At 43.2% G+C, this 18,585-nt stretch overlaps 1 protein-coding gene across 9 annotated transcripts in view; it reads right to left on the reverse strand.

The window, feature by feature from the left end:
* Positions 1 to 18,585, reverse strand: part of DIXDC1 (DIX domain containing 1) — a 523,962-nt gene that overhangs the window by 290,028 nt on the left and 215,349 nt on the right. The gene's annotated exons all lie outside the window — the stretch shown is intronic.

Consider the following 18,585-nt stretch of genomic DNA (forward strand, 5'->3'; position numbering starts at 1 on the left):
GCCCTTTCCTTCAATAGTAACCGACCTCTCTCCAGAGCCTGCAATACTCTCCAAACAGAATTTAAGCTGGAAAGTTACTAATATTAGTTGGGAGACTGGAGAAGAGAAATCGCCCCTTCTCTCGCTGAGGAGTAACAACCAAGAGCGCTCCCCATGGTTACAGAGCTCTGTTAGCTGACGTCACGGTGTTATCTGTAATAACTACAGACAACTCGCGAGTTCTGATAGAAAGATGTTTATTCATCAACTCCTCACAATCCACTGACAAGAACCTACTTCAACATTCTACTCCAAGCTCCCGGTGATTCCAAGTGTCTCAACATTCTAGGGAGAATGGAACGTGCCATATTATCACTTGTGGCATAAATTTAAGTGTAAATTTATGGCTAACTGTGTTTCTACATTAACTGATAACTTGTGACATATATATACACATATTTACATAGTCGGACTGTGTCTTGTAAAATCACTGCTTATAACACATATCTCCTTCCTTCACGGAAAGAAAATGTAGTCTCTCTGCCATCTTGGAACACTACGGTCACGTGTACTTGTTCTCCTACATGGCGTAGTGGGAACTTGTCCCTCATTGTTCACTGTTCCGGTCTCATTTATAGGCCTGTTTTCTCCTTCATAGCAAGGCACGATTCGATCCATGCTCCATACCTTACCATTCTGCAATTTAACAACATTCCGATACACTTCTTTTATTTTAAGGGGATCTGAAAATTTACTTCCCTCGCTGGAACCATGTCTGGGAAGTCGGATTCTTACCCATTGACCTACACACCATTGTTTGTTCTTGGTTCCAAATTTCCTGTTGCACCATTCCACATACCTATTCTGGTTGCGCTTGTAACACTCTACCGATACATTCCTTTGTTCCTGTACTTGTTCTCCACCCTTTAGCCAATTGGGATTCAATTTGGTACCGGGTTGCCTGCCCTTCAATGATTGAAACGGTGTAAGACCCGTGACCAAATTCGGTGTGTTATGGTATGACCAAAACATCTCGTTCAGAGCTAGATCTCCAGGTACTCCTGATCTTTTGGCTCTTTGAGTACACTCTTTTATCACTCTATTCATTCTTTCTACTAACCCGTTAGCTTTTGGATTGTATAATGCTGTTCTGAAATGTTGCACTCCCCAATTCTTAAGGAACTCTTTCATGTTATTCGACGTGAACTGGACCCCATTGTCCGTCACCAAAGTGCTTGGAATTCCCTCTCTCATGAAAGCTTCTGTCAGGAATTTGATGGTTTCACTTGTAGTTATTTGGTTAACTATTTTGTACATGGTCCAGTGTGAGTGGTAGTCCACTAATACAAATACATACTGCCCCTTGTTCCCCAAATCATTCGTGGGACCCAAAATGTCAAGACCCAGTTTATCCCATGGTTTCAAAGGAATTTCTACTGGAGACAGTGGAGCTTTGCGTGTCACGTGTGTCTTGTCACTTGTTGCACATGACCAGCAGTCTTTCACCACTCTCTCAACTTCGTTATCCATCTGGGGGAACCAGTATAAGGCCCTTAATTTATTTTTTGTGAGGCTGCGCCCCAAGTGTCCCTCATGTGCCAAATCGACTAGCTTGGTCCTCAATGAGCTAGGAGGTATTATTCTTTCACCTCTCATAATTAAATCATTTGATAAATGAATTTCAAATCTGACATTCCAGTAATCCCTTAAAGGTTCTTCTACATCTTTTGCCCTATCCGGCCAGCCATTTATAATTTAGTTTTTTATTAACTGCAAAATTTGATCTTTTTCAGTCTCTTCAATCCATTCCTTCTTAGTAAGACAGGTTAGATCGACCCACAATATGGATTCAGCCTCTTCCTGTTCCTCTGCCTGCTCCTCTATTTTGTTATCTCCCATGGATCTGGACAAAAAGTCGGCTACATTGTTTTTATCTCCTGGTACGTATTCTATGCTAAAATTATATCCCTCCAGACCTAATAGCCATTTGGCTATACGTGGGGTAGCACGTTCCCTGCCTTGTGTTGTGAATACGTTAATTAGGGGTTTGTGGTCAGTTTTGATTATAAAAGGTAGACCCCATAAAAAGAATTTAAAATGTGTGATCGCCCAGAAACAAGCTAATGTTTCCCTCTCTATGGTTGAGTATTTCTTTTCTGCCTCATTTAATGCTTTTGATGCAAAGGCTACAATTCTCTCTTGCCCATTGGTCTTCTGACAAATCATGGCTCCTAACCCTTGCCCACTGGCATCTGTGGATACATAAGTCTTTAGTTTAGGATCAAATTTTCCCAGATGAGGGGAATTGATTATGGCTTCTTTTATACCTTCGAATGCTTGCTGACATTCCTGATTCCAATCAAATTGAATGTTTTTCCTCAAAAGTGATCTCAAAGGAGTAGTAATCATTGCAAAATTCCTTACGAACTTCGCCATGTACTCCGCAAGACCCAAAAAGGATCTGAGTTCCTGTTTGTTAGAGGGGGCTAAGGCTTCTTTTACTGCTTTTACCAGATCGTTTTTAGGCTTAATTCCCTCCTCCGATATAGTATGACCCAGGTATTCTACTGATGACAAACCAAATCTACATTTGTCTTTCTTAATTGTCATGCCAGCCTTATCTAAGGCTTGCAGAACACTCCTTAACGTATCGTCATGTTCAGACTTGCAGTTCCCATAAATCAACACATCATCTTGGAAACACAACACGTGTTCCATATCTCTCAAAATATTTTGCATGATGCGTTGAAATACCGCTGCCGCCGACGCCAACCCAAAGGGCATCCTGCGATATCGGTAGGCTCCGAATGGTGTAATAAAAGAAGTGAGGGAGCGTGATGATGGATGAAGCTCCACTTGATGATACGCTGACGAAAGATCCAGTACACTAAAAAATTTGGCTGGACCCATTGTGCTTACCATTTCATTTATTTTAGGCAGCGGGAACCTCTCAATCCAAATATTTGCGTTTAGGTCTCTGAGATCCATACACACACGCAAACCCTGACCACTTGATTTCTTCGTGATCACGATTGGAGCAACCCATAATGCACTATCAATGGGTTCGATGATTCCTAGCTGTTCTAACCGATTTAATTCTTGCCTTACAGGCTCTCTCATCATTAGTGGTACTGGTCTGGCCCTATGTACTACGGGTACTGCACCATCCTTAAGTCTGATTTTGTGCTGATAATTTATTAATTTGCCCAATTTATCTTGAAAAAGGTTAGGGAATTCATCACATACAAAGTGATCGTTCTCTGGATTTTTTACTAGCCAAACTGGCTCTTTTCTGTTAGGGTCTAATCGAATCCCTAGATCGCGTTGGTGTTCCCATCCTAAAATATTTGAGCCTTTGGTGGTGAAGTACACTTTAGCCCTAGTCGACCTACCCTTAAAGGTTATCTGCATAAACCTCATACCTTTTAGTGGTATCGGATCACTATTGTATCCTCCCGGACTAATGTCCGCCGGTTGCAACTCAACCCCTTTATCTTTGAATTTACTCACATAGGTTTAAAAATTTATAAATGTGTATGGTGAACACGAATCCGCGTACATTTTTATTTGTTCTCCATCGAGATCTATTACACATGTTGGGTACTGAGACTTTGTGCTTATGTCATTCTCTACCACTTGCAGTACAAATTTGTTGTGATTATCTTGGGTCTCGTCCACCTTGTGTACCATTTTCCTACCATAATTCTCATTTCTCTCTCCCCTACAAACTCTTGCATAGTGCCCTTTATAACCACACTTCCTACAAATGCAATTCCGAGCTGAGCACTCAGAACTGTTGGCCAAATGTTTCGCACTACCACACCTGAAACACCTATTCTTAGGATTCCCCGTAATACCTTTCTTCTTAGTGATTTCATGAACCTTTTGCTCCTCATCTTGTTCCCTATCATCTTGGTTGGATGTATGTTTCACTTCCATTATGTCCTCTTTTATAGAAGAGTTTTTAAAAGCCTTTATACATTCTGTTGTTTGTTCAATGCTTTTTGCTACTTCAATAGCTTCTTTCAAGGAAGGGCTTGTAGTTAATAGTCTTTCCTGAACTTTGCTGTTATTAGTACATCTCACTAGTTGGTCTCTAATGAGCGAGTCTTCCAAGTGTCCAAAATCACAGGTCGCAGCCAGACCTCTTAGACAAGCGATGTAACTTGACACTCTCTCTTCCCTCCCTTGGATTCTACTGAAAAACTTGTGCCTTTCTAACACGATATTTACTTTCACTCCAAAATGTCCTTCCAACTTTTTAAGAGTTTTGTCAAATACATCAAGTTCTTCATCCTCATCCTCCTCCTCCTCAAAGTCCGTTAAATTATCATATACTTTGCGCCCATGTACCCCTAAATTGTGCAACAAAATGTGCTGCTTCCTTAGCGGGGAAAATCTTTCTCCCCCAATCGCTATTAAGTAGGACTCAAATAATCTTCTCCAGTCCTTCCATAATAGGCTTGGTTCACCTGTATCATTCAGGAAGGGGGGAGGTTGATTCATACTGGCTGCAGCCATATTTCCCCAGATTCTCCTATACGTACAATAAATACACAGTGTATTATGCTTACTGGGATTGCACCCTTAAATACTGTGACCAATGTGTTCGTACTTGTCACTATCTTGTGTTTACCATTCACATAGCTACTCTGTTAGAAATTTCTCAACTATACACTGTCATAATATAAACACTTATATCCTTTTTGAAAAGTTAAGAAAACATCAGAACCTTAGAGAGCGTGAAATTCTACAATATTATGGCATATGAAAATAATTTGTCCTTCTTTTTTTTTTTTTCCTTAATACATACAATAAATGTCAACTTCCATGTTTTTTTTTTTTTTTTCCTCTCCTTAAGTTCCTGCTGCAATGAGAATGGTTGATATAATGTAAATTAAAATCCGAGCGTTGCCCGGAGATTATTCGCTAGGGGCTGCTTTCAAATGACGCCCTCAAATCGCGCTGCTCCGAAGATTTCCTGACGTGTTTCCTGACGCGCTACGAGCGCGTTGCATATGCGTCTCCAGTCACTGGAAAGATTTCCTGCCGTGTTACCCGATGCCACACGCTCGTCAAAAGCGCGTCTTCAGGCCGTCTCCATTCGCCCAGAAGTGTCTCCAAATGCAAGCGCCAAGGCTGATGACGGCGCCGCAGTTCACCGCTATCCTGCCAAACCTCCTTCAACACGAGAGCCCTAAAATCACCCGAGGTGCACCGGCATATCTCACAGGTAAGACGCGGCTCCAAATGAAATCAGGAACGCCTGCTTAGCGCCGAAACGGGACACATCCACACGCTTCCTTTCCTCTCCTTAACTCGGAAAGGAAGCCGCTTCCCAAGCCGCTGCGCTAGTCACCAATCCTTCGCTTCTCAGTTCACAGTCCTGACGTCCTGCACTCAATACTGATACACCTTAAAAGTTCAGGATGGTAAAACCATCTCAGACTCACCCCAACTTGGTTGCTGATGGAAGGAGTTACTCTGCTCACAGTGGACGTCACTTAGTACCATTACCCCGGCGAAAGAGTGGTTAATTGCTGGTACAGGGGTGAGGAGTTACACTGCCCCTGCGCAGTTCTCTCCTAGTAAATTAGGCGCATCCCATCCTCGTCGCCAATTTAAGTTATCTGTAATAACTACAGACAACTCGCGAGTTCTGATAGAAAGATGTTTATTCATCAACTCCTCACAATCCACTGACAAGAACCTACTTCAACATTCTACTCCAAGCTCCCGGTGATTCCAAGTGTCTCAACATTCTAGGGAGAATGGAACGTGCCATATTATCACTTGTGGCATAAATTTAAGTGTAAATTTATGGCTAACTGTGTTTCTACATTAACTGATAACTTGTGACATATATATACACATATTTACATAGTCGGACTGTGTCTTGTAAAATCACTGCTTATAACATGTACTTTTGTGACATCACTGGTTTGCTCTAAGGAAGCGTCATTATTTAAAGGAATAAACATATACTAGCCAGCCACTTTCTACCGGCTATTAAATTACCTATGGAACTGTTTCTGTGGGTATATTTCACCATGAGCTGGGCCCATCTCCAAAAAAGTCGGAAGGATGCACCGGCAGACTTTCATGGGTACAGATTTATGTCTTTTGGCTATTCCAATCTGAGATGTTGAATGAAGAGAAACTTTCTGCAGGCAAGTGGAGAAATGTACTTTATATTTTATTTAATTTGCCGATCCAAAGTCCCCCAGGGCTAATCTTCCGACGCGTCCTCAAACCGGCAACAGAACCCTGTTCCCCATCCGTCACCCGCATTCGAAAGGGAAACGCTCGTGGGCCATATTACAAAGCACTCATGAGCGAGCGCGTGTATTCACCATTTTACGATGTAACAAAATCACTTCCAAAACGTATTCCACGGAAGCTACAATGTCACAGGTCTGAGTCCGTGCTTCAGGAAAATGCGATTTTTTTTTGTCATTGCGCATCCTGAAATTCCATGGCTTTTGTGCAATGGCACTGTAATATGTTGTAACCTTTTTCCTTCATAGGGAAAAGATTGGGGGGAAAGCACTTCGATTACACCCCCACCTTTTTTTTGGGGGGGGGCGAAGGGGAAGGGTCCTTCTCCTTCATGCCATGGAAAATAATTTACTCCGTGGAGCAGCGGAGGTGGCTATCACATGTGCTGGGACACACGTGTGCACCCAAGAGGCAGCCTGGCCTGCTCTCAACAAGCAAGACATGTGTGGACAAGACCACTGTCGAGCGCTGTGGGGGCCTTGCGAAGCTCCCACAGAGTGTGTGTGTGAAGGTGGGAATTATCCATTCAACCATGTCACCCCGTAACCCCGGTGAAAACCATGGCCCAGCACCCGTGGCTAGAAGTCGGGGGAACACTGGTACCATCCAGCTTGCAGCAGGTGGGACCTCAGGGAGGATAAGTGGAATATGCCAGTAAATGGACGCTGGAGGGCAAGGACAGTGCCCCCTGACGTCGGATTCTCAGTAGTACATCAACTCCCTATCATTTCTGCAAATTGGATCAGGTAATGTGCCGCTGCCCGAGGTTTGTTTGGATACTTTTACAATGTACTCACTGCCATGTGTTACAAAGAATACTGCAGGAGTCTTATTCTAGGGCAGCCACCAGGTATCCTTTGTGACTACCAGGCAGGGGGGGCATGGGGTGCCATCAATAAATCCCCGTCTCTTCCTATCTGATCGGCTACACCATTTACTCCACAGTAAGTTGTGGTCCGTTTCTGAAGAAAGAGAAAGCGAAGAGATACAACCTCACCACCCAGTGTTGTGGCCGAAGCATCACATGGTGGAAAGGAGCTTCGTCATCAGTGACTCCCTAGCCATCAAGAATATTCCAGAGCAGCTTTATGCGGCACCATCTCTTGGAAGGGGAGACACAAAGGGCAAACACGAAGGCAGAGAGAAGTCACACAGTGCCATGCTCCAGTTAGGTGAGACAGCACAAACATACCAAATCCAGATATCATGGACTTGCACCTGATGGGTTGTCTTCCTTCGGTGCTACCCGTACAATAAGCAAGTCAATGACAGCAATAATAACCCTTTGAGAGTAACGGTCCCTTTGGTCCAGGAGTAACCCAGACTGGCAGGTGTAGCTGACTGTCTCAAGCTGTAACCTCTTCAACGAGGCCGAACCTGACCACCTTAACTACTCTTGAGAGGGCTCTGACGTGCAAAAGATGGATGACAATTGAGGAAGAGTGTTTGGAGGGGTGTAAAGAAGCATGCATTCCGCTCTGCCCCTCCTCGATGAAGAGACGTCCGCACTACAGATCAACATGGTAGACGGTGAAGATGGTCAAATCAGCAGGACACTCTCTGCATAGGATGTTGTGCAGATGCTGCCCTCATGACATGTGAACTGGTCCAGAAATGATAAACACCAAAACTGTACAGTGAAGCAAACTGTTCAGCTGAAGATGAGTCATGGAAAAGGAGAGAAGATTTCTACCAATATTTATTCAAAAGGCTTCTCCTGTAGGAGTCTTCTTATAGCGATCTATTAAGATTGAATGTGTCCAAAGGACCTACAGTAGTTGGTCTCCAAGATGAGTTAAATTTGTTATGAGAATCTAAAAAATCTAAAATCTTGAAGAACAATCAGACTGCGGGCTCAGGATCACTAGTGCCAAAAAATAACTATCAACAGTCAAAGCAGATAGTGATGGTGTAGTTTTCATCTACAAGAGAAAGACACAGTCCTAATAAACCCAAGCGGTCTGTTTCCAAAGGAGTTCACAGAGAGCCATTGTCTGTTTGTGGCTAAACTGAGACAAACATTTAAGCCACTCAATAGTTTGAGGTTCGAATGCCTGCAAAGAACTGAAGTAAACATTTTCAACAAATCCCACTCAAAATACCTCAAAGTGGAACATTCAAAAGGTCTGAAGTTGTGGACCCTAGACTTCATTTGGGAAAGCAAGAAACTAAGCAACATGACAATTGACATGATCACCAATGTCCCTTATGTCTCAGGGCATGAACCATGGGAAAACTTGCGGAGCCAGGTGATGGTTGGGTGAATGATAACGCTAGAATGGGTTTGGCTTCGTAACAGGATTTCAAAATGATAAAAATGATTTATGTCCCCAAATGACCAAAAATGACTTACAACCATTAGCTGTTGTAAGGCCAGTTTTACTAGAAATATTTTGGCGAACTACGTAGATGGTGATGACATTCTGTGACTGTAAAACTTTAACCTCCTGCTCCCTAGGTTCTTCCACTGCAGCACTCTCCAAGACCACTAAGAAAATATGGAGCTCAGTTCCATCTTGCTGAAATGATCTAAACTCTCTTGCAGACCTCGTCCATAGCACAAATGTTTGTCCTGCTTGTAAATGTCTCACCATTTAACGAAGTCTCATATTCATTACTCCTGACCTAATCTGCATATAGAGTAAAACAGTTTTCTGTGCTAGCTGAGACAAGTCCTCTTAAAAACCTTTATGTTTCATATAAATTGTAGCCCCTTATTGTCTCAAGCCATGTACTGGTGTGCAATGTTGTGACTTGCCCAAATTTGTTTATGGTGCAAATAGACATTTCCTGACATTGATTAGCACAGACTAAAGCCTTCATACATGAATAAGCCCTTTACATATTTTCTTTCTTTCCATAAATGCTTCTGTAATGTTATTACTTATTATTTCTCTATGTCACTACCACACTTTTAAATTTGTGCTGTGCAAAAGGTGCCTGCTGTGTGTACCATTAAATAATTACAATGATTTACTCATTCCCTTGGCTGTAGCATTGCTAATCATTTTCCTGATAGTTTGCCCTTGCTACCGGGGTAAGACATAGCCAAATATTTCCAGTGTAACTTCTTTCCCACTGTGGAAAGGGTTTCATTCCTGGTCGTGGCAGGAGTAAATCGCCAATCACGTCAAAAGTGGGAATAAGTAGTCAAAGAGTTTGAGAGTACCCACAAACTGTCAAGTTTGGGATATTCCCATACTTACGAAGAAAAACCTGCACCTCATCCATTGAGTGGGGTTTACTTGTATACAATATTATATATGCAATATTCCAACATCTCAGGACGGTATAACTCCTAGATGTATGGATCTACAGTTTGGAAATACCTCTCACTTGTAAACGATTTCATTTCCCATATGCAAATGGGATTCACACATGCCAAAGGCTTTGTGAATGAGACCTAAGGTATTGACCTGTCATCCCTATTATATGCAGGTCTTGAACAGCTGCCATTTGACGAAAGCAGTTTTGGCCTCATTAAATGAGCCAATAGTACAGAGTGTCTGTGTTAAGGACCACGACGAAGCAGCTACTACTCAATGTTATCACCTGTGCACAGGTGAACCATTGTTATATGAATAAAGATTAAATCAAAGAAAAGATTCCACAATGAACTCACAGCCACTGGAGAGCGCCCTCTCAAACTAACCCCAACAATGAATCAAAAAGTACAGGTTAACACAATAAGGCCACAACCCTATCAAACGCACTAAACGCTCAGCCATAGGAGAAACTTGTTTCTCTCTGGCCACCTTCATTTAAAACAAGCTCCGCCTACGTCACAGCGACCCTCCCTTTTCCAGAGCCCTCTTTAACGGGAGTAGCTGTATGTTCACATTCATTCATGTGTGATTTACATGCAGTTTAGAAGCACAGTCTTGCAGTTTAGTTGCAATGTTGACAGGAGTCATTGCCAACATTAGTGGTATTAATTTCATTCACACAAGCAGAATGAAAGGCTGAGTTGGTCACAGCAAAATCCAAGCCTCTGACCTTCAGGTTGCCACCGGATTACCACAATAGGAGCAATAGCTACTATGATTTCTCATCAACTGTATCTGCTCCACAGTTGTTAATGCTGGTTAGAAGGCTTATGAGGTTAAGGCCCTTGGCTCAAAGAGCTATGAGCCAGAAGAAACTCTTGTGGTATAATTATGGCAAGATGGCTCAGGTTGTTAATATGTACCTACTACAGATCTGTATGTTATCAGCTGGTCATAGGCAGGGACACTAGAAATATGCAGCAGCGAAGGATCAAATTATGTGACAGGGTGTAGGAGGCTGGACTGGCTTGTAGTGAGTACCAAGGGGTACTTGCACCTTGCACCAGGCCCAGTTATCCCTTATTAGTGTATAGGGTGTCTAGCAGCTTAGGCTGATAGATAATGGTAGCTTAGTAGAGCAGCTTAGGCTGAACTAGGAGACGTGTGAAGCTACTACAGTACCACCTAGTGTCATATGCACAATATCATAAGAAAACACAATACACAGTTATACTAAAAATAAAGGTACTTTATTTTTATGACAATATGCCAAAGTATCCTAGAGTGTACCCTCAGTGAGAGGATAGGAAATATACACAAGATATATATACACAATAGCAAAAATATGCAGTATAGTCTTAGAAAACAGTGCAAACAATGTATAGTTACAATAGGATGCAATGGGGAAACATAGGGATAGGGGCAACACAAACCATATACTCCAAAAGTGGAATGCGAACCACGAATGGACCCCAAACCTATGTGACCTTGTAGAGGGTCGCTGGGACTATTAGAAAATAGTGAGAGTTAGAAAAATAACCCTCCCCAAGACCCTGAAAAGTGAGTGCAAAGTGCACTAAAGTTCCCCTAAGGACAAAAGAGTCGTGTTAGAGGAATAATGCAGGAAAGACACAAACCAGCAATGCAACAACTGTGGATTTCCAATCTAGGGTACCTGTGGAACAAGGGGACCAAGTCCAAAAGTCACAAGCAAGTCGGAGATGGGCAGATGCCCAGGAAATGCCAGCTGCGGGTGCAAAGAAGCTTCGACTGGACAGAAGAAGCTAAGGTTTCTGCAGGAACGAAAAGGGCTAGAGACTTCCCCTTTGGTGGACGGATCCCTCTCGCCTTGGAGAGTCGTGCAGAAGTGTTTTCCCGCCGGAAGGACGCCAACAAGCCTTGCTACACGCAAATCGTGCGTTTGGCGTTTTTGGACGCTGCTGGGGCCCAGGAGGGACCAGGAGGTCGCAAATTGGACCTGCAGAGAGAGGGGACGTCGAGCAAGACAAAGAGCCCTCACTGAAGCAGGTAGCACCCGGAGAAGTGCCAGAAACAGGCACTACGAGGATGCGTGAAACGGTGCTCGCCGAAGTTGCACAAAGGAGTCCCACGTCGCCGGAGACCAACTTAGAAAGTCGTGCAATGCAGGTTAGAGTGCCGTGGACCCAGGCTTGGCTGTGCACGAAGGATTTCCGCCGGAAGTGCACAGGGGCCGGAGTAGCTGCAAAGTCGCGGTTCCCAGCAATGCAGCCCAGCGAGGTGAGGCAAGGACTTACCTCCACCAAACTTGGGCTGAAGAGTCACTGGACTGTGGGGGTCACTTGGACAGCGTCGCTGGATTCGAGGGACCTCGCTCGTCGTGCTGAGAGGAGACCCAAGGGACCGGTTATGCAGCTTTTTGGTGCCTGCGGTTGCAGGGGGAAGATTCCGTCGACCCACGGGAGATTTCTTCGGAGCTTCTGGTGCAGAGAGGAGGCAGACTACCCCCACAGCATGCACAAGCAGGAAAACAGTCGAGAAGGCGGCAGGATCAGCGTTACAGAGTTGCAGTAGTCGTCTTTGCTACTATGTTGCAGGTTTGCAGGCTTCCAGCGCGGTCAGTGGTCGATTCCTTATCAGAAGGTGAAGAGAGAGATGCAGAGGAACTCGGCTGAGCTCATGCATTCGTTATCTAAAGTTTCCCCAGAGACAGAGACCCTAAATAGCCAGAAAAGAGGGTTTGGCTACCTAGGAGAGAGGAAAGGCTACTAACACCTGAAGGAGCCTATCAGCAGGAGTCTCTGACGTCACCTGGTGGCACTGGCCACTCAGAGCAGTCCAGTGTGCCAGCAGCACCTCTGTTTCCAAGATGGCAGAGGTCTGGAGCACACTGGAGGAGCTCTGGACACCTCCCAGGGGAGGTGCAGGTCAGGGGAGTGGTCACTCCCCTTTCCTTTGTCCAGTTTCGCGCCAGAGCAGGGGCTAAGGGGTCCCTGAACCGGTGTAGACTGGCTTATGCAGAATTGGGCACATCTGTGCCCAACAAAGCATTTCCAGAGGCTGGAGGCTACTCCTCCCCTGCCTTCACACCATTTTCCAAAGGGAGAGGGTGTCACACCCTCTCTCAGAGGAAGTTCTTTGTTCTGCCATCCTGGGCCAGGCCTGGCTGGACCCCAGGAGGGCAGCTGCCTGTCTGAGGGGTTGGCAGCAGCAGCAGCTGCAGTGAAACCCCAGGAAGGGCAGTCTGGCAGTACCAGGGTCTGTGCTACAGACCACTGGGATCATGGAATTGTACCAACAATGCCAGGATGGCATAGAGGGGGCAATTCCATGATCATAGACATGTTACATGGCCATATTCGGAGTTACCATGGTGAAGCTACATATAGGTAGTGACCTATATGTAGTGCACGCGTGTAATGGTGTCCCCGCACTCACAAAGTTCAGTGAATTGGCTCTGAACAATGTGGGGGCACCTTGGCTAGTGCCAGGGTGCCCTCACACTAAGTAACTTTGCACCTAACCTTTACCAGGTAAAGGTTAGACATATAGGTGACTTATAAGTTACTTAAGTGCAGTGTAAAATGGCTGTGAAATAACGTGGACGTTATTTCACTCAGGCTGCAGTGGCAGGCCTGTGTAAGAATTGTCAGAGCTCCCTATGGGTGGCAAAAGAAATGCTGCAGCCCATAGGGATCTCCTGGAACCCCAATACCCTGGGTACCTCAGTACCATATACTAGGGAATTATAAGGGTGTTCCAGTAAGCCAATGTAAATTGGTAAAAATGGTCACTAGCCTGTTAGTGACAATTTGAAAGTAATGAGAGAGCATAACCACTGAGGTTCTGGTTAGCAGAGCCTCAGTGAGACAGTTAGGCACCACACAGGGAACATATACATGCACACCTATGAGCACTGGGGCCCTGTGTGACAGGGTCCCAGTGACACATACATATAGGCCACAAACCTATGAGCACTGGGGTCCTGACCAGCAGGATCCCAGTGACACATAACAAACATACTGAAACCATAGTGTTTTCACTATGAGCACTGAGGCCTGGCTATCAGGATCCCAGTGAGACAGTGAAAACAGTGACAAACACCCTGACATACACTCACAAACAGGCCAAAAGTGGGGGTAACAAGGCTAGAAAGAGGCTACCTTCTCACACAGGGTCAACTAAATTATGCGGCAAGAAAGATCAAGGTATGCAGCATAATGCAGCACATTTTGTGTTAGGCTTACCTCTTTTTTGGAATTTTTACAGATGTTAACATTTTCTAGGCAAAAGTCTCATCTCATTAGTAGCACTTAAACACCCAATACAGAAATAAGCAACAGAGGGGTGACCAGTGAACCTGTGCAAACGGCCTCCCACTACGGAGCAACGTGTTGCCACTTTTTAACTAACTCTTCAACCGTTTGAGACAGAAAAAAATTTTCTTGTCGAAATTTGCAACGTATGCAGCAGATCACTGCTAGTAACCGGTACGTCATACGTTCAAATCACGACTGGAAAGCAAAAAGGGGTAAGGAACTTTTTGCAGAGATGAACATGTAACCAGCAGACTACACATTCCTTTCCTGGAAAAAATCAATAGGTTATTAGCCTACAGCAAATATATCCATGCAATTAGCAAGTCATAATGGTAACTATGCACTGAAACAGCATGATATTTTAAGCTATTGCAGCAATCAATTATTCCTATCCTGTCTGGTATCATAATACATATTCTTTAGAAATCTTTTCATTTCCCAAACCTTTTTTTAATTCTAGTCATTTTTATTAAGATTTTGTAAGAGTGAAAGAGTACATGTATGGTAGATTGCTGGGGAGAAATAAATGCAGTAGAATACACTATTTTCAGTTTTCTTGCTCCTTACTACATGGAAAAATAAAATGGTAATAACATACACTACGTTATTATCATTTTTTTTTTTTGGGGGGGGGGAATCCAGTGCAGCGAAGCTCCTCCGCCTTAGGGGAGGAGCCGCCCCTGTAGGTTTGGGGTCCAGTTCAGATTTAGGATTTGTGATATGGTTTATTTCTCAGCTTTATATAGAAGACCCCGTTCTCTTGCTGGTTTTGTTTTGGGTAAATTATCGACACAACAGCCTCTTGACAAGTCGACCACAAATATACAAAACATGCTTGCTTACAAACTCACTTCGCCCACTACCCAGCGCGCCTGCATGGATGCAACACATTCGTACTCTGAATAGCATCTATAAAATATGGAAAATATGAATCTGCTACCAATTACAAATTGCTCTATCTGATTCCATGAATATCAAATTATTCAAGAACCACAGCTGCTAGAAGTCACAAGAGGTGAAGGGTCTTGTTAATAGTAAGCCACACTTCTATGGAATTACACATTTATAATCTTATAATGCTGCACAGGGCATCGCTAAGTATAAATCCTTCCTGAGTCTTTCCGGTACTAAATGAATAAAACATGATTCCTTTATCCCACCAGATGGAAGCAGCGCCAAGAGCTGCAGCTTCGTAAAATATTTACAGCGGAGGAGGTGAGGGGCTACCTGTCTTCTGTTCAGACCTGCTGAAGGTCATGTTTATTTCATGCAGAGCCTCTCCACTTCCGCAGGTTCTGGGTGCCTCTCCAGGGTCAGCCGACCAACTTCCACAGAAGAAGGGTAAACATACCACCCGGATTTCCCGGGATAGTCCCGCTTTAAGAGGACAGTCCCTGCGTCTCCAGGCGCTTATCTCAATTTAAAATACACGTCCCAGCTTTGGGCAAAGGTCAAGTCATTCTGCAAAGTAGAATTGAAGCATATACTGTTGAATCCAGAGGGGCCCCCAAAGTCAGAAACAACTTAAGCACTTTAGATTTTTCCTTCAGGCAGCACAGGAGAAGGCTAGCTGCATGCTCGCAGCTGAGGGGAGACATCGTGGGTGGTGGGGAAGGGCAGGGGACACAGGGTTGAGGTCCTGCCACAGTTAATGTCATTTAAATGTAGCCCGAGCCTTTTGTATGAAGAGTTCAAAAGAACCGGAGTGTTAGAACGATTTTCAGTGTCTGAAAGTTGATGCCCAACTATATCACAGTGACTTATATATGTGTTGATGATTGTCAGACTTGTCCTACTGCCATGTCTGGCCAGTCCCGGTTTATGCTTTTCAGATCTAGTCAGTCTAGACAGAGGCACATCTCTGAGGCATACAAAGAGGCTCCCCAGCTTTTTATTCCACTTTTCTGTGGTCAGTACTACAGGGCAAACTGTTTGCTACACAGGAGAAATTCTGCGTATTTCGTATAATTTGCATTTGTGTTTTATTTTTAAATTGTGCATAACATGATTTCCTCTAAGTGTAACATGCAGGAGACCGGTTTGTGCAGAAAACGTCTTGAGGGAACAGTAACATCACTGTAATGAGATATTTCCTGCTCAAACTAGATTCTTGATTTCTGCATTAGAGGTATGTATGCTCTTTTGAGAAGTTTTTACACGAGAAACCATAAACTACATTACACATAATATGGATATTTCCTTGACATTTTCATAAAATTTCAGAAAATAATGATGCAGTTTTGCCAACCCCATACTCTGACCTACCCTTACCTGGTGCCATAGATTTTATTGTTGTGATGGGGTAAACTGATCTATAGCGTATTAGAAATGCAGCAAGAATTATTCCATAATAAGCACAAAGTGGTATAATGGTTAGAAAGAGAATGTATTTACTGCAATAAACAAAAAGGCGCTCACATAATACGATGGTGCATTTATGTTGATGGGGATGCTGCAATTAATAACAGTCACTGCAGTTTTGATTCAATATGATTTGTGCAGTGGGTTGATGTTGGCCACTCTGATACCCCGCTGGACTTGGTAAGTATAGTTTTGGGATGACCACTCCGGTGTTGCCTGAGGTTGATGCATACAGTGTGTGGATGGTCGCTGAATAATTCATTACTGGAGTCTCACAAACGCAGTTTTAGAATTATTGTTCTCGGATGATTTGCTGTTGATTCATACGTACAGTGTGTGGGTGGTTCTCACAAAAATACTGTGCTGGATCTAATTTTTTTAATAAAATTATTTCTAGGGCATTCAAACGCTCAAGAGCGACTAATCCATCTAAATACGTACTTTGTAGGTATGATTGCTCTTCAATGCTGAAAGTCAGCCCCCAGAAAATTAAAAAATTAAAAGGGACAGATAACAAAAATGAGGCACTACTGGATTCTAGAAGCCTGGGCAGACACAGGAAGAAGCCCAGAGCGATGGAATGTACGTGGAATACAGTCTAATTAACCATGTGCCTTAGTGTTCAGCGAAATAAGGGAAAACAGGACAAAAACAATGAAAGACCTCTGATAGCAGCCACATAGTTAAAATAGATCAGTCCAACTTTTATTCCATACTGGACAAGCCTAAGCAAATCATTGAATCAGGATATTTTAAACTAGGTCACTCCATTCTAAATAAGACTGGAGATGGCCTTGAAGGTCTAATAGCCTTTGACCAGTAGCTAATCTCACATTTCTAGCAAAATTCTAAAAGAGCTGCAGGGCGTCATATTTCAAATAATTAATTTAAAGTTGCAACTTATTTGATGTACCAAAGCCCATTTTTAAATCTGGATGTAGCATGTAAAGAGCAGCAGTTAATATGCTGAACTATAAGACATACCTAATGCACTCAAGGAAAGAATGGGTATGAATAACACACAACTATGCTTGCTATCCTCATACGTGGAAAACAGACCCTGACAAATGAAACTGAGCAATATTATCTCAGACCCTCCATACTGAGGCCAGGGACTGCTACAAGAATCAATTCTATTTCCAACCCTTTTTAATCTTTTCTTGGAATCTCTCACCACACTTCTGTCGCACTCAAATATCTTGACTCGTCTCTTTGCAGGTGTTTTAAAAGTTTAAATACAATCTGCTCTCCAGGGGACATACTCTTTCATGGTGGACTCCAGACAAAATTCAAGATTGGCTATCTTTTCAAAACCTGAAATTAAACCCAATTATGATGGAATTCCTTCCATCTCCCAGTGCATGATCCTAGTTGAATCAAGGCTAGGCACACATAATGTACAGAAGAAAACCATATCATTGAATGCCCAAAATCCCAGGGTCTCTGAGTAAACTTAAATATGAAGCTACATGCACACAAAAGACAAAGCAAAGGACATGCAGTACCAACGTAAACTTCTTGAAGGTGTACACCTTTCATACCAGAATCAGACTTTAAAATAGTGCTAAAATTGTTGTTCATTTTGATACCTCGCTTCTAGGAATGATTTACTCACAATGAATGCTCGCGTTGCATCTGGCTCCTCTTGACTGCAGCCCTGAATGAGTCAGTGACGCAAGTCACAGAAGTGAAATGCTTTAATCATAGCACCAGGACTCTCACTCAGTACTATCAAATAACTTCATACTGATCTGCAAAATTTATTAAGAATCTCCTTCATCGAGCACAAAGACATATATTGTGGAACACCAAAATATCTGGTTCAAAAACACAATATCATGATCATACACTCATTGGAATGCAGCATTTTGCTTGATCCCTTTTTCATACGCTGAATACACAGAAGTTATTATTTCTTTTGCCCACAATATCCTCATCACACAGGAACGTTGGTCTACCTGTACGACTGCAGGAGCTTTTTTGGATGTAACAATGTCATGTAATGTTCAATGGCAAAATTGCAGAAATGCTACTTTTTGGAGCACGCTCCACAATATGGTCTTCAGCCTGGTGGCCACTAGAACTAGGCGCTCCTACCTCTACTTTGAAAGTGTCAGAAATCTTGGTTTCCTGCTTGATTCTGATCATTCCTGTAAGGCCCAAGTGAATCAATTCTCATCTAGTTTTTTCATTCTGAAAATGCTACATAAAATCATGTCATTTATTACAATATCCTCCTGTTAAAACATGGATCAATCATTAATTTCCCTGGGACTAGACTACTGCAGCTCTCTCTATTTGGGCATGTACATTTATCTTTTAAGTTACGTGTAGGCCATTCAAAACTGTAGCCTCATTCTTGGTTTTCCCCCCACAATCCACGTCATGGTATTTACAAGATC

This window comes from Pleurodeles waltl, chromosome 3_1 (assembly GCF_031143425.1).
Source record: "Pleurodeles waltl isolate 20211129_DDA chromosome 3_1, aPleWal1.hap1.20221129, whole genome shotgun sequence".
NCBI classification, from domain to species: Eukaryota; Metazoa; Chordata; class Amphibia; order Caudata; family Salamandridae; genus Pleurodeles; species Pleurodeles waltl.